A 17,537-nucleotide genomic window follows, 5' to 3' on the forward strand; every position below is an offset into this window, starting at 1 on the left:
AAAAGACAGAAATAGAGAAAAGGCAAAGTCAGAAATAGAGAAAAGACAAAGTCAGAAATAGAGAATAGACAAAGTCAGAAATAGTGAAAAGACAAAATCAGAAATAGAGAAAAGACAAAGTCAGAAATAGAGAAAAGACAAAGTCAGAAATAGAGAAAAGACAGAAATAGAGAAAAGACAAAGTCAGAAATAGAGAAAAGACAAAGTCAGAAATAGCGAATAGACAAAGTCAGAAATCGAGAAAAGACAAAGTCAGAAATAGAGAAAAGACAAAGTCAGAAATAGAGAAAAGACAGAAAGTCAGAAATAGAGTAAAGTCAGAAAAAGAGAAAAGACAAAGTCAGAAATAGAGAAAAGACAAAGTCAGAAATAGAGAAAAGACAGAAATAGAGAAATGACAAAGTCAGAAACAGAGAAAAGACAAAGTCAGAAATGGAGAAAAGACAAAGTCAGAAATAGTGAAAAATCAACGTCAGAAATAGAGAAAAGACAAAGTCAGAAATAGAGTAACGACAGAAATACAGAAAACACAAAGTCAGAAATAGAGAAAAGACAAAGTCAGAAATAGAGAAAAGTCAGAAATGGTGAAAAGACAAAGTCAGAAATAGAGAAAAGACAAAGTCAGAAATAGAGAAAAGACAGAAATAGAGAAAAGACAAAGTCAGAAATAGAGAAAAGACAAAGTCAGAAATAAAGAATAGACAGAGTCAGAAATAGAGAAAAGACAAAGTCAGAAATAGAGAAAAATCAACGTCAGAAATAGAGAAAAGACAAAGTCAGAAATAGAGAAAAGACAGAAATACAGAAAAAACAAAGTCAGAAATAGAGAAAAGACAAAGTCAGAAATAGAGAAAAGTCAGAAATAGTGAAAAGACAAAGTCAGAAATAGAGAAAAGACAGAAATAGAGAAAAGACAAAGTCAGAAATAGAGAAAAGACAAAGCCAGAAATAGAGAAAAGACAGAAATAGAGAAAAGACAAAGTCAGAAATAGAGAAAAGACAAAGTCAGTAATGGAGATTAGACAAAGTCAGAAATAGAGAAAAGACAAAGTCAGAAATAGAGAAAAGACAAAGTCAGAAACAGAGAAAAGACAGAAAGTGAGAAAAAGAGAAAAGACAAAGTCAGAAATAGAGAAAAAACAAAGTCAGAAATAGAGAAAAGACAAAATCAGAAATAGAGAAATGACAGAGTCAGAAATAGAGAAAAATCAACGTCAGAAATAGAGAAAAGACAACGTCAGAAATAGAGAAGACAGAAATACAGAAATGAGTCAGAAATAGAGAAAAGACAAAGTCAGAAATAGAGAAAAGTCAGAAATAGTGAAAAGACAGAAATAGAGAAAAGACAAAGTCAGAAATAGAGAAAAGACAAAGTCAGAAATAGAGAATAGACAAAGTCAGAAATAGTGAAAAGACAAAATCAGAAATTGAGAAAAGACAAAGTCAGAAATAGAGAAAAGACAAAGTCAGAAATAGAGAAAAGACAGAAATAGAGAAAAGACAAAGTCAGAAATAGAGAAAAGACAAAGTCAGAAATAGCGAATAGACAAAGTCAGAAATCGAGAAAAGACAAAGTCAGAAATAGAGAAAAATCAACGTCAGAAATAGAGAAAAGACAACGTCAGAAATAGAGAAGACAGAAATACAGAAATGAGTCAGAAATAGAGAAAAGACAAAGTCAGAAATAGAGAAAAGTCAGAAATAGAGAAAAGTCAGAAATAGTGAAAAGACAGAAATAGAGAAAAGACAAAGTCAGAAATAGAGAAAAGTCAAAGTCAGAAATAGAGAATAGACAAAGTCAGAAATAGTGAAAAGACAAAGTCAGAAATAGAGAAAAGACAAAGTCAGAAACAGAGAAAAGACAGAAAGTCAGAAAAAGAGAAAAGACAAAGTCAGAAATAGAGAAAAAACAAAGTCAGAAATAGAGAAAAGACAAAATCAGAAATAGAGAAATGACAGAAATAGAGAAAAGACAAAGTCAGAAATAGAGAAAAGACAAAGTCAGAAATAGCGAATAGACAAAGTCAGAAATCGAGAAAAGACAAAGTCAGAAATAGAGAAAAGACAAAGTCAGAAATAGAGAAAGGGCAAAGTCAGAAACAGACAAAAGACAGAAAGTCAGAAAAAGAGATAAGACAATGTCAGAAATAGAGAAAAAACAAAGTCAGAAATAGAGAAAAGACAGAAAGTCAGAAATAGAGTAAAGTCAGAAAAAGAGAAAAGACAAAGTCAGAAATAGAGAAAAGACAAAGTCAGAAATAGAGAAAAGACAGAAATAGAGAAAAGACAAAGTCAGAAACAGAGAAAAGACAAAGTCAGAAATGGAGAAAAGACAAAGTCAGAAATAGTGAAAAATCAACGTCAGAAATAGAGAAAAGACAAAGTCAGAAATAGAGTAACGACAGAAATACAGAAAAAACAAAGTCAGAAATAGAGAAAAGACAAAGTCAGAAATAGACAAAAGTCAGAAATGGTGAAAAGACAAAGTCAGAAATAGAGAAAAGACAGAAATAGAGAAAAGACAAAGTCAGAAATAGAGAAAAGACAAAGTCAGAAATAAGGAATAGACAGAGTCAGAAATAGAGAAAAGACAAAGTCAGAAATAGAGAAAAGACAAAGTCAGAAACAGAGAAAAGACAGAAAGTCAGAAAAAGAGAAAAGACAAAGTCAGAAATAGAGAAAAAACAGAAAGTCAGAAAAACAGAAAAGACAAAGTCAGAAATAGAGAAAAGACAAAGTCAGAAATAGAGAAAAGACAGAAATACAGAAAAGACAAAGTCAGAAATAGAGAAAGGACAAAGTCAGAAATAGAAAAAAGTCAGAAATAGAGAAAATACAAAGTCATAAATCGAGAAAAGGCAAAGTCAGAAATAGAGAAAAGACAGAAATAGAGAAAAGACAAAGTCAGAAACAGAGAAAAGACAAAGTCAGAAATGGAGAAAAGACAAAGTCAGAAATAGTGAAAAATCAACGTCAGAAATAGAGAAAAGACAAAGTCAGAAATAGAGTAACGACAGAAATACAGAAAAAACAAAGTCAGAAATAGAGAAAAGACAAAGTCAGAAATAGACAAAAGTCAGAAATGGTGAAAAGACAAAGTCAGAAATAGAGAAAAGACAGAAATAGAGAAAAGACAAAGTCAGAAATAGAGAAAAGACAAAGTCAGAAATAAGGAATAGACAGAGTCAGAAATAGAGAAAAGACAAAGTCAGAAATAGAGAAAAGACAAAGTCAGAAACAGAGAAAAGACAGAAAGTCAGAAATAGAGAAAAGACAAAGTCAGAAATAGAGAAAAGACAGAAAGTCAGAAAAACAGAAAAGACAAAGTCAGAAATAGAGAAAAGACAAAGTCAGAAATAGAGAAAAGACAGAAATACAGAAAAGACAAAGTCAGAAATAGAGAAAGGACAAAGTCAGAAATAGAAAAAAGTCAGAAATAGGGAAAATACAAAGTCATAAATCGAGAAAAGGCAAAGTCAGAAATGGAGAAAAGTCAGAAATAGAGAAAGGACAGAAATAGAGAAAAGACAATGTCAGAAATAGAGAAAGGACAAAGTCAGATATAGAGCAAAGTCAGAAATAGAGAAAAGGCAACGTCAGAAATAGGGAAAAGACAGAAATACAGAAAAGACAAAGTCAGAAATAGAGATAAGTCAGAAATAGAGAAAAGACAAAGTCAGAAATAGGGAAAAGGCAAAGTCAGAAATAGAGAAAAGGCAAAGTCAGAAATGGAGAAAAGACAGAAAGTCAGAAAAAGAGAAAAGACAAAGTCAGAAATAGAGAAAAGACAAAGTCAGAAATAGAGAAAAGACAGAAATACAGAAAAGACAAAGTCAGAAATAGAGAAAGGACAAAGTCAGAAATAGAAAAAAGTCAGAAATAGAGAAAAGACAAAGTCAGAAATCGAGAAAAGTCAGAAATAGAGAAAAGACAGTCAGAAATAGAGAAAAGACAGATATAGAGAAAAGACAATGTCAGAAATAGAGAAAAGACAAAGTCAGAAATGGAGAAAAGGCAACGTCAGAAATAGAGAAAAGACAAAGTCAGAAATTGAGAAATGACAGAGTCAGAAATAGAGAAAAATCAACGTCAGAAATAGAGAAAAGACAACGTCAGAAATAGAGAAGACAGAAATACAGAAATGACAAAGTCAGAAATAGAGAAAAGACAAAGTCAGAAATAGAGAAAAGTCAGAAATAGTGAAAAGACAAAGTCAGAAATAGAGAAAAGACAGAAATAGAGAAAAGACAAAGTCAGAAATAGAGAAAAGACAAAGTCAGAAATAGAGAAAAGACAAAGTCAGAAATAGTGAAAAGACAAAGTCAGAAATAGAGAAAAGACAAAGTCAGAAATAGAGAAAAGACAAAGTCAGAAATAGAGAAAAGACAGAAATAGAGAAAAGACAAAGTCAGAAATAGAGAAAAGACAAAGTCAGAAATAGAGAAAAGACAAAGTCAGAAATAGAGAAAAGACAGAAATAGAGAAAAGACAAAGTCAGAAAAAGAGAAAAGACAAAGTCAGAAATAGAGAAAAGGCAAAGTCAGAAAAAGAGAAAAGACAAAGTCAGAAATAGAGAAAAAACAAAGTCAGAAATAGAGAAAAGACAGAAAGTCAGAAATAGAGCAAAGTCAGAAAAAGAGAAAAGACAAAGTCAGAAATAGAGAAAAGACAAAGTCAGAAATAGAGAAAAGACAAAGTCAGAAATAGAGAAAAGACAAAGTCAGAAACAGAGAAAAGACAAAGTCAGAAATAGCGAATAGACAAAGTCAGAAATAGAGAAAAGACAAAGTCAGAAATAGAGAAAAGACAGAAAGTCAGAAAAAGAGAAAAGACAAAGTCAGAAATAGAGAAAAGGCAAAGTCAGAAACTGAGAAAAGACAGAAAGTCAGAAAAAGAGAAAAGACAAAGTCAGAAATAGAGAAAAAACAAAGTCAGAAATAGAGAGAAGACAAACTCAGAAATAGAGAAAAGACAGAAAGTCAGAAAAACAGAAAAGACGAAGTCAGAAATAGAGAAAAGACAAAGTCAGAAATAGAGAAAAGACAGAAATACAGAAAAGACAAAGTCAGAAATAGAGAAAGGACAAAGTCAGAAATAGAAAAAAGTCAGAAATAGAGAAAATACAAAGTCATAAATCGAGAAAAGGCAAAGTCAGAAATGGAGAAAAGTCAGAAATAGAGAAAGGACAGAAATAGAGAAAAGACAATGTCAGAAATAGAGAAAGGACAAAGTCAGATATAGAGCAAAGTCAGAAATAGAGAAAAGGCAACGTCAGAAATAGGGAAAAGACAGAAATACAGAACAGACAAAGTCAGAAATAGAGAAAAGTCAGAAATAGAGAAAAGACAAAGTCAGAAATAGGGAAAAGGCAAAGTCAGAAATAGAGAAAAGGCAAAGTCAGAAATAGAGAAAAGACAGAAAGTCAGAAAAAGAGAAAAGACAAAGTCAGAAATAGAGAAAAGACAAAGTCAGAAATAGAGAAAAGGCAACTTCAGTAATAGAGAAAAGACAAAGTCAGAAATTGAGAAATGACAGAGTCAGAAATAGAGAAAAATCAACGTCAGAAATAGAGAAAAGACAACGTCAGAAATAGAGAAGACAGAAATACAGAAATGACAAAGTCAGAAATGGAGAAAAGACAGAAAGTCAGAAAAAGAGAAAAGACAAAGTCAGAAATAGAGAAAAGACAAAGTCAGAAATAGAGAAAAGACAGAAATACAGAAAAGACAAAGTCAGAAATAGAGAAAGGACAAAGTCAGAAATAGAAAAAAGTCAGAAATAGAGAAAAGACAAAGTCAGAAATCGAGAAAAGTCAGAAATAGAGAAAAGACAGTCAGAAATAGAGAAAAGACAGATATAGAGAAAAGACAATGTCAGAAATAGAGAAAAGACAAAGTCAGAAATGGAGAAAAGGCAACGTCAGAAATAGAGAAAAGACAAAGTCAGAAATTGAGAAATGACAGAGTCAGAAATAGAGAAAAATCAACGTCAGAAATAGAGAAAAGACAACGTCAGAAATAGAGAAGACAGAAATACAGAAATGACAAAGTCAGAAATAGAGAAAAGACAAAGTCAGAAATAGAGAAAAGTCAGAAATAGTGAAAAGACAAAGTCAGAAATAGAGAAAAGACAGAAATAGAGAAAAGACAAAGTCAGAAATAGAGAAAAGACAAAGTCAGAAATAGAGAAAAGACAAAGTCAGAAATAGTGAAAAGACAAAGTCAGAAATAGAGAAAAGACAAAGTCAGAAATAGAGAAAAGACAAAGTCAGAAATAGAGAAAAGACAGAAATAGAGAAAAGACAAAGTCAGAAATAGAGAAAAGACAAAGTCAGAAATAGAGAAAAGACAAAGTCAGAAATAGAGAAAAGACAGAAATAGAGAAAAGACAAAGTCAGAAAAAGAGAAAAGACAAAGTCAGAAATAGAGAAAAGGCAAAGTCAGAAAAAGAGAAAAGACAAAGTCAGAAATAGAGAAAAAACAAAGTCAGAAATAGAGAAAAGACAGAAAGTCAGAAATAGAGCAAAGTCAGAAAAAGAGAAAAGACAAAGTCAGAAATAGAGAAAAGACAAAGTCAGAAATAGAGAAAAGACAAAGTCAGAAAAAGAGAAAAGACAAAGTCAGAAACAGAGAAAAGACAAAGTCAGAAATAGCGAATAGACAAAGTCAGAAATAGAGAAAAGACAAAGTCAGAAATAGAGAAAAGACAGAAAGTCAGAAAAAGAGAAAAGACAAAGTCAGAAATAGAGAAAAGGCAAAGTCAGAAACTGAGAAAAGACAGAAAGTCAGAAAAAGAGAAAAGACAAAGTCAGAAATAGAGAAAAAACAAAGTCAGAAATAGAGAGAAGACAAACTCAGAAATAGAGAAAAGACAGAAAGTCAGAAAAACAGAAAAGACGAAGTCAGAAATAGAGAAAAGACAAAGTCAGAAATAGAGAAAAGACAGAAATACAGAAAAGACAAAGTCAGAAATAGAGAAAGGACAAAGTCAGAAATAGAAAAAAGTCAGAAATAGAGAAAATACAAAGTCATAAATCGAGAAAAGGCAAAGTCAGAAATGGAGAAAAGTCAGAAATAGAGAAAGGACAGAAATAGAGAAAAGACAATGTCAGAAATAGAGAAAGGACAAAGTCAGATATAGAGCAAAGTCAGAAATAGAGAAAAGGCAACGTCAGAAATAGGGAAAAGACAGAAATACAGAACAGACAAAGTCAGAAATAGAGAAAAGTCAGAAATAGAGAAAAGACAAAGTCAGAAATAGGGAAAAGGCAAAGTCAGAAATAGAGAAAAGGCAAAGTCAGAAATAGAGAAAAGACAAAGTCAGAAATAGAGAAAAGACAGAAATACAGAAAAGACAAAGTCAGAAATAGAGAAAGGACAAAGTCAGAAATAGAAAAAAGTCAGAAATAGAGAAAATACAAAGTCAGAAATCGAGAAAAGTCAGAAATAGAGAAAAGACAGATATAGAGAAAAGATAATGTCAGAAATAGAGAAAAGACAAAGTCAGAAATAGAGAAAAGGCAACGTCAGTAATAGAGAAAAGACAAAGTCAGAAATTGAGAAATGAAAGAGTCAGAAATAGAGAAAAATCAACGTCAGAAATAGAGAAAAGACAACGTCAGAAATAGAGAAGACAGAAATACAGAAATGACAAAGTCAGAAATAGAGAAAAGTCAGAAATACAGAAATGACAAAGTCAGAAATAGAGAAAAGTCAGAAATAGTGAAAAGACAAAGTCAGAAATAGAGAAAAGACAGAAATAGAGAAAAGACAAAGTCAGAAATAGAGAAAAGACAAAGTCAGAAATAGAGAATAGACAAAGTCAGAAATAGTGAAAAGAGAAGGTCAGAAATAGAGAAAAGACAAAGTCAGAAATAGAGAAAAGACAAAGTCAGAAATAGAGAAAAGACAGAAATAGAGAAAAGACAAAGTCAGAAATGGAGAAAAGACAAAGTCAGAAATAGAGAAAGGACAAAGTCAGATATAGAGCAAAGTCAGAAATAGAGAAAAGGCAACGTCAGAAATAGGGAAAAGACAGAAATACAGAAAAGACAAAGTCAGAAATAGAGATAAGTCAGAAATAGAGAAAAGACAAAGTCAGAAATAGGCAAAAGGCAAAGTCAGAAATAGAGAAAAGGCAAAGTCAGAAATGGAGAAAAGACAGAAAGTCAGAAAAAGAGAAAAGACAAAGTCAGAAATAGAGAAAAGACAAAGTCAGAAATAGAGAAAAGACAGAAATACAGAAAAGACAAAGTCAGAAATAGAGAAAGGACAAAGTCAGAAATAGAAAAAAGTCAGAAATAGAGAAAAGACAAAGTCAGAAATCGAGAAAAGTCAGAAATAGAGAAAAGACAGTCAGAAATAGAGAAAAGACAGATATAGAGAAAAGACAATGTCAGAAATAGAGAAAAGACAAAGTCAGAAATGGAGAAAAGGCAACGTCAGAAATAGAGAAAAGACAAAGTCAGAAATTGAGAAATGACAGAGTCAGAAATAGAGAAAAATCAACGTCAGAAATAGAGAAAAGACAACGTCAGAAATAGAGAAGACAGAAATACAGAAATGACAAAGTCAGAAATAGAGAAAAGACAAAGTCAGAAATAGAGAAAAGTCAGAAATAGTGAAAAGACAAAGTCAGAAATAGAGAAAAGACAGAAATAGAGAAAAGACAAAGTCAGAAATAGAGAAAAGACAAAGTCAGAAATAGAGAAAAGACAAAGTCAGAAATAGTGAAAAGACAAAGTCAGAAATAGAGAAAAGACAAAGTCAGAAATAGAGAAAAGACAAAGTCAGAAATAGAGAAAAGACAGAAATAGAGAAAAGACAAAGTCAGAAATAGAGAAAAGACAAAGTCAGAAATAGAGAAAAGACAAAGTCAGAAATAGAGAAAAGACAGAAATAGAGAAAAGACAAAGTCAGAAAAAGAGAAAAGACAAAGTCAGAAATAGAGAAAAGGCAAAGTCAGAAAAAGAGAAAAGACAAAGTCAGAAATAGAGAAAAAACAAAGTCAGAAATAGAGAAAAGACAGAAAGTCAGAAATAGAGCAAAGTCAGAAAAAGAGAAAAGACAAAGTCAGAAATAGAGAAAAGACAAAGTCAGAAATAGAGAAAAGACAAAGTCAGAAATAGAGAAAAGACAAAGTCAGAAACAGAGAAAAGACAAAGTCAGAAATAGCGAATAGACAAAGTCAGAAATAGAGAAAAGACAAAGTCAGAAATAGAGAAAAGACAGAAAGTCAGAAAAAGAGAAAAGACAAAGTCAGAAATAGAGAAAAGGCAAAGTCAGAAACTGAGAAAAGACAGAAAGTCAGAAAAAGAGAAAAGACAAAGTCAGAAATAGAGAAAAAACAAAGTCAGAAATAGAGAGAAGACAAACTCAGAAATAGAGAAAAGACAGAAAGTCAGAAAAACAGAAAAGACGAAGTCAGAAATAGAGAAAAGACAAAGTCAGAAATAGAGAAAAGACAGAAATACAGAAAAGACAAAGTCAGAAATAGAGAAAGGACAAAGTCAGAAATAGAAAAAAGTCAGAAATAGAGAAAATACAAAGTCATAAATCGAGAAAAGGCAAAGTCAGAAATGGAGAAAAGTCAGAAATAGAGAAAGGACAGAAATAGAGAAAAGACAATGTCAGAAATAGAGAAAGGACAAAGTCAGATATAGAGCAAAGTCAGAAATAGAGAAAAGGCAACGTCAGAAATAGGGAAAAGACAGAAATACAGAACAGACAAAGTCAGAAATAGAGAAAAGTCAGAAATAGAGAAAAGACAAAGTCAGAAATAGGGAAAAGGCAAAGTCAGAAATAGAGAAAAGGCAAAGTCAGAAATAGAGAAAAGACAGAAAGTCAGAAAAAGAGAAAAGACAAAGTCAGAAATAGAGAAAAGACAAAGTCAGAAATAGAGAAAAGACAGAAATACAGAAAAGACAAAGTCAGAAATAGAGAAAGGACAAAGTCAGAAATAGAAAAAACTCAGAAATAGAGAAAAGACAAAGTAAGAAATCGAGAAAAGTCAGAAATAGAGAAAAGACAGATATAGAGAAAAGATAATGTCAGAAATAGAGAAAAGACAAAGTCAGAAATAGAGAAAAGGCAACTTCAGTAATAGAGAAAAGACAAAGTCAGAAATTGAGAAATGACAGAGTCAGAAATAGAGAAAAATCAACGTCAGAAATAGAGAAAAGACAACGTCAGAAATAGAGAAGACAGAAATACAGAAATGACAAAGTCAGAAATGGAGAAAAGACAGAAAGTCAGAAAAAGAGAAAAGACAAAGTCAGAAATAGAGAAAAGACAAAGTCAGAAATAGAGAAAAGACAGAAATACAGAAAAGACAAAGTCAGAAATAGAGAAAGGACAAAGTCAGAAATAGAAAAAAGTCAGAAATAGAGAAAAGACAAAGTCAGAAATCGAGAAAAGTCAGAAATAGAGAAAAGACAGTCAGAAATAGAGAAAAGACAGATATAGAGAAAAGACAATGTCAGAAATAGAGAAAAGACAAAGTCAGAAATGGAGAAAAGGCAACGTCAGAAATAGAGAAAAGACAAAGTCAGAAATTGAGAAATGACAGAGTCAGAAATAGAGAAAAATCAACGTCAGAAATAGAGAAAAGACAACGTCAGAAATAGAGAAGACAGAAATACAGAAATGACAAAGTCAGAAATAGAGAAAAGACAAAGTCAGAAATAGAGAAAAGTCAGAAATAGTGAAAAGACAAAGTCAGAAATAGAGAAAAGACAGAAATAGAGAAAAGACAAAGTCAGAAATAGAGAAAAGACAAAGTCAGAAATAGAGAAAAGACAAAGTCAGAAATAGTGAAAAGACAAAGTCAGAAATAGAGAAAAGACAAAGTCAGAAATAGAGAAAAGACAAAGTCAGAAATAGAGAAAAGACAGAAATAGAGAAAAGACAAAGTCAGAAATAGAGAAAAGACAAAGTCAGAAATAGAGAAAAGACAAAGTCAGAAATAGAGAAAAGACAGAAATAGAGAAAAGACAAAGTCAGAAAAAGAGAAAAGACAAAGTCAGAAATAGAGAAAAGGCAAAGTCAGAAAAAGAGAAAAGACAAAGTCAGAAATAGAGAAAAAACAAAGTCAGAAATAGAGAAAAGACAGAAAGTCAGAAATAGAGCAAAGTCAGAAAAAGAGAAAAGACAAAGTCAGAAATAGAGAAAAGACAAAGTCAGAAATAGAGAAAAGACAAAGTCAGAAATAGAGAAAAGACAAAGTCAGAAACAGAGAAAAGACAAAGTCAGAAATAGCGAATAGACAAAGTCAGAAATAGAGAAAAGACAAAGTCAGAAATAGAGAAAAGACAGAAAGTCAGAAAAAGAGAAAAGACAAAGTCAGAAATAGAGAAAAGGCAAAGTCAGAAACAGAGAAAAGACAGAAAGTCAGAAAAAGAGAAAAGACAAAGTCAGAAATAGAGAAAAAACAAAGTCAGAAATAGAGAGAAGACAAACTCAGAAATAGAGAAAAGACAGAAAGTCAGAAAAACAGAAAAGACGAAGTCAGAAATAGAGAAAAGACAAAGTCAGAAATAGAGAAAAGACAGAAATACAGAAAAGACAAAGTCAGAAATAGAGAAAGGACAAAGTCAGAAATAGAAAAAAGTCAGAAATAGAGAAAATACAAAGTCATAAATCGAGAAAAGGCAAAGTCAGAAATGGAGAAAAGTCAGAAATAGAGAAAGGACAGAAATAGAGAAAAGACAATGTCAGAAATAGAGAAAGGACAAAGTCAGATATAGAGCAAAGTCAGAAATAGAGAAAAGGCAACGTCAGAAATAGGGAAAAGACAGAAATACAGAACAGACAAAGTCAGAAATAGAGAAAAGTCAGAAATAGAGAAAAGACAAAGTCAGAAATAGAGAAAAGACAAAGTCAGAAATTGAGAAATGACAGAGTCAGAAATAGAGAAAAATCAACGTCAGAAATAGAGAAAAGACAACGTCAGAAATAGAGAAGACAGAAATACAGAAATGACAAAGTCAGAAATAGAGAAAAGACAAAGTCAGAAATAGAGAAAAGTCAGAAATAGTGAAAAGACAAAGTCAGAAATAGAGAAAAGACAGAAATAGAGAAAAGACAAAGTCAGAAATAGAGAAAAGACAAAGTCAGAAATAGAGAAAAGACAAAGTCAGAAATAGTGAAAAGACAAAGTCAGAAATAGAGAAAAGACAAAGTCAGAAATAGAGAAAAGACAAAGTCAGAAATAGAGAAAAGACAGAAATAGAGAAAAGACAAAGTCAGAAATAGAGAAAAGACAAAGTCAGAAATAGAGAAAAGACAAAGTCAGAAATAGAGAAAAGACAGAAATAGAGAAAAGACAAAGTCAGAAAAAGAGAAAAGACAAAGTCAGAAATAGAGAAAAGGCAAAGTCAGAAAAAGAGAAAAGACAAAGTCAGAAATAGAGAAAAAACAAAGTCAGAAATAGAGAAAAGACAGAAAGTCAGAAATAGAGCAAAGTCAGAAAAAGAGAAAAGACAAAGTCAGAAATAGAGAAAAGACAAAGTCAGAAATAGAGAAAAGACAAAGTCAGAAATAGAGAAAAGACAAAGTCAGAAACAGAGAAAAGACAAAGTCAGAAATAGCGAATAGACAAAGTCAGAAATAGAGAAAAGACAAAGTCAGAAATAGAGAAAAGACAGAAAGTCAGAAAAAGAGAAAAGACAAAGTCAGAAATAGAGAAAAGGCAGTCAGAAACTGAGAAAAGACAGAAAGTCAGAAAAAGAGAAAAGACAAAGTCAGAAATAGAGAAAAAACAAAGTCAGAAATAGAGAGAAGACAAACTCAGAAATAGAGAAAAGACAGAAAGTCAGAAAAACAGAAAAGACGAAGTCAGAAATAGAGAAAAGACAAAGTCAGAAATAGAGAAAAGACAGAAATACAGAAAAGACAAAGTCAGAAATAGAGAAAGGACAAAGTCAGAAATAGAAAAAAGTCAGAAATAGAGAAAATACAAAGTCATAAATCGAGAAAAGGCAAAGTCAGAAATGGAGAAAAGTCAGAAATAGAGAAAGGACAGAAATAGAGAAAAGACAATGTCAGAAATAGAGAAAGGACAAAGTCAGATATAGAGCAAAGTCAGAAATAGAGAAAAGGCAACGTCAGAAATAGGGAAAAGACAGAAATACAGAACAGACAAAGTCAGAAATAGAGAAAAGTCTGAAATAGAGAAAAGACAAAGTCAGAAATAGGGAAAAGGCAAAGTCAGAAATAGAGAAAAGGCAAAGTCAGAAATAGAGAAAAGACAGAAAGTCAGAAAAAGAGAAAAGACAAAGTCAGAAATAGAGAAAAGACAAAGTCAGAAATAGAGAAAAGACAGAAATACAGAAAAGACAAAGTCAGAAATAGAGAAAGGACAAAGTCAGAAATAGAAAAAACTCAGAAATAGAGAAAAGACAAAGTCAGAAATCGAGAAAAGTCAGAAATAGAGAAAAGACAGATATAAAGAAAAGATAATGTCAGAAATAGAGAAAAGACAAAGTCAGAAATAGAGAAAAGGCAACTTCAGTAATAGAGAAAAGACAAAGTCAGAAATTGAGAAATGACAGAGTCAGAAATAGAGAAAAATCAACGTCAGAAATAGAGAAAAGACAACGTCAGAAATAGAGAAGACAGAAATACAGAAATGACAAAGTCAGAAATGGAGAAAAGACAGAAAGTCAGAAAAAGAGAAAAGACAAAGTCAGAAATAGAGAAAAGACAAAGTCAGAAATAGAGAAAAGACAGAAATACAGAAAAGACAAAGTCAGAAATAGAGAAAGGACAAAGTCAGAAATAGAAAAAAGTCAGAAATAGAGAAAAGACAAAGTCAGAAATCGAGAAAAGTCAGAAATAGAGAAAAGACAGTCAGAAATAGAGAAAAGACAGATATAGAGAAAAGACAATGTCAGAAATAGAGAAAAGACAAAGTCAGAAATGGAGAAAAGGCAACGTCAGAAATAGAGAAAAGACAAAGTCAGAAATTGAGAAATGACAGAGTCAGAAATAGAGAAAAATCAACGTCAGAAATAGAGAAAAGACAACGTCAGAAATAGAGAAGACAGAAATACAGAAATGACAAAGTCAGAAATAGAGAAAAGACAAAGTCAGAAATAGAGAAAAGTCAGAAATAGTGAAAAGACAAAGTCAGAAATAGAGAAAAGACAGAAATAGAGAAAAGACAAAGTCAGAAATAGAGAAAAGACAAAGTCAGAAATAGAGAAAAGACAAAGTCAGAAATAGTGAAAAGACAAAGTCAGAAATAGAGAAAAGACAAAGTCAGAAATAGAGAAAAGACAAAGTCAGAAATAGAGAAAAGACAGAAATAGAGAAAAGACAAAGTCAGAAATAGAGAAAAGACAAAGTCAGAAATAGAGAAAAGACAAAGTCAGAAATAGAGAAAAGACAGAAATAGAGAAAAGACAAAGTCAGAAAAAGAGAAAAGACAAAGTCAGAAATAGAGAAAAGGCAAAGTCAGAAAAAGAGAAAAGACAAAGTCAGAAATAGAGAAAAAACAAAGTCAGAAATAGAGAAAAGACAGAAAGTCAGAAATAGAGCAAAGTCAGAAAAAGAGAAAAGACAAAGTCAGAAATAGAGAAAAGACAAAGTCAGAAATAGAGAAAAGACAAAGTCAGAAATAGAGAAAAGACAAAGTCAGAAACAGAGAAAAGACAAAGTCAGAAATAGCGAATAGACAAAGTCAGAAATAGAGAAAAGACAAAGTCAGAAATAGAGAAAAGACAGAAAGTCAGAAAAAGAGAAAAGACAAAGTCAGAAATAGAGAAAAGGCAAAGTCAGAAACTGAGAAAAGACAGAAAGTCAGAAAAAGAGAAAAGACAAAGTCAGAAATAGAGAAAAAACAAAGTCAGAAATAGAGAGAAGACAAACTCAGAAATAGAGAAAAGACAGAAAGTCAGAAAAACAGAAAAGACGAAGTCAGAAATAGAGAAAAGACAAAGTCAGAAATAGAGAAAAGACAGAAATACAGAAAAGACAAAGTCAGAAATAGAGAAAGGACAAAGTCAGAAATAGAAAAAAGTCAGAAATAGAGAAAATACAAAGTCATAAATCGAGAAAAGGCAAAGTCAGAAATGGAGAAAAGTCAGAAATAGAGAAAGGACAGAAATAGAGAAAAGACAATGTCAGAAATAGAGAAAGGACAAAGTCAGATATAGAGCAAAGTCAGAAATAGAGAAAAGGCAACGTCAGAAATAGGGAAAAGACAGAAATACAGAACAGACAAAGTCAGAAATAGAGAAAAGTCAGAAATAGAGAAAAGACAAAGTCAGAAATAGGTAAAAGGCAAAGTCAGAAATAGAGAAAAGGCAAAGTCAGAAATAGAGAAAAGACAGAAATAGAGAAAAGACAAAGTCAGAAATAGAGAAAAGACAAAGTCAGAAATAGAGAAAAGACAAAGTCAGAAATAGTGAAAAGACAAAGTCAGAAATAGAGAAAAGACAAAGTCAGAAATAGAGAAAAGACAAAGTCAGAAATAGAGAAAAGACAGAAATAGAGAAAAGACAAAGTCAGAAATAGAGAAAAGACAAAGTCAGAAATAGAGAAAAGACAAAGTCAGAAATAGAGAAAAGACAGAAATAGAGAAAAGACAAAGTCAGAAAAAGAGAAAAGACAAAGTCAGAAATAGAGAAAAGGCAAAGTCAGAAAAAGAGAAAAGACAAAGTCAGAAATAGAGAAAAAACAAAGTCAGAAATAGAGAAAAGACAGAAAGTCAGAAATAGAGCAAAGTCAGAAAAAGAGAAAAGACAAAGTCAGAAATAGAGAAAAGACAAAGTCAGAAATAGAGAAAAGACAAAGTCAGAAATAGAGAAAAGACAAAGTCAGAAACAGAGAAAAGACAAAGTCAGAAATAGCGAATAGACAAAGTCAGAAATAGAGAAAAGACAAAGTCAGAAATAGAGAAAAGACAGAAAGTCAGAAAAAGAGAAAAGACAAAGTCAGAAATAGAGAAAAGGCAAAGTCAGAAACTGAGAAAAGACAGAAAGTCAGAAAAAGAGAAAAGACAAAGTCAGAAATAGAGAAAAAACAAAGTCAGAAATAGAGAGAAGACAAACTCAGAAATAGAGAAAAGACAGAAAGTCAGAAAAACAGAAAAGACGAAGTCAGAAATAGAGAAAAGACAAAGTCAGAAATAGAGAAAAGACAGAAATACAGAAAAGACAAAGTCAGAAATAGAGAAAGGACAAAGTCAGAAATAGAAAAAAGTCAGAAATAGAGAAAATACAAAGTCATAAATCGAGAAAAGGCAAAGTCAGAAATGGAGAAAAGTCAGAAATAGAGAAAGGACAGAAATAGAGAAAAGACAATGTCAGAAATAGAGAAAGGACAAAGTCAGATATAGAGCAAAGTCAGAAATAGAGAAAAGGCAACGTCAGAAATAGGGAAAAGACAGAAATACAGAACAGACAAAGTCAGAAATAGAGAAAAGTCAGAAATAGAGAAAAGACAAAGTCAGAAATAGGGAAAAGGCAAAGTCAGAAATAGAGAAAAGGCAAAGTCAGAAATAGAGAAAAGACAGAAAGTCAGAAAAAGAGAAAAGACAAAGTCAGAAATAGAGAAAAGACAAAGTCAGAAATAGAGAAAAGACAGAAATACAGAAAAGACAAAGTCAGAAATAGAGAAAGGACAAAGTCAGAAATAGAAAAAACTCAGAAATAGAGAAAAGACAAAGTCAGAAATCGAGAAAAGTCAGAAATAGAGAAAAGACAGATATAGAGAAAAGATAATGTCAGAAATAGAGAAAAGACAAAGTCAGAAATAGAGAAAAGGCAACTTCAGTAATAGAGAAAAGACAAAGTCAGAAATTGAGAAATGACAGAGTCAGAAATAGAGAAAAATCAACGTCAGAAATAGAGAAAAGACAACGTCAGAAATAGAGAAGACAGAAATACAGAAATGACAAAGTCAGAAATGGAGAAAAGACAGATAGTCAGAAAAAGAGAAAAGACAAAGTCAGAAATAGAGAAAAGACAAAGTCAGAAATAGAGAAAAGACAGAAATACAGAAAAGACAAAGTCAGAAATAGAGAAAGGACAAAGTCAGAAATAGAAAAAAGTCAGAAATAGAGAAAAGACAAAGTCAGAAATCGAGAAAAGTCAGAAATAGAGAAAAGACAGTCAGAAATAGAGAAAAGACAGATATAGAGAAAAGACAATGTCAGAAATAGAGAAAAGACAAAGTCAGAAATGGAGAAAAGGCAACGTCAGAAATAGAGAAAAGACAAAGTCAGAAATTGAGAAATGACAGAGTCAGAAATAGAGAAAAATCAACGTCAGAAATAGAGAAAAGACAACGTCAGAAATAGAGAAGACAGAAATACAGAAATGACAAAGTCAGAAATAGAGAAAAGACAAAGTCAGAAATAGAGAAAAGTCAGAAATAGTGAAAAGACAAAGTCAGAAATAGAGAAAAGACAGAAATAGAGAAAAGACAAAGTCAGAAATAGAGAAAAGACAAAGTCAGAAATAGAGAAAAGACAAAGTCAGAAATAGTGAAAAGACAAAGTCAGAAATAGAGAAAAGACAAAGTCAGAAATAGAGA

Source organism: Heterodontus francisci, chromosome 21 (assembly GCF_036365525.1).
Source record: "Heterodontus francisci isolate sHetFra1 chromosome 21, sHetFra1.hap1, whole genome shotgun sequence".
Classification (NCBI taxonomy): domain Eukaryota; kingdom Metazoa; phylum Chordata; class Chondrichthyes; order Heterodontiformes; family Heterodontidae; genus Heterodontus; species Heterodontus francisci.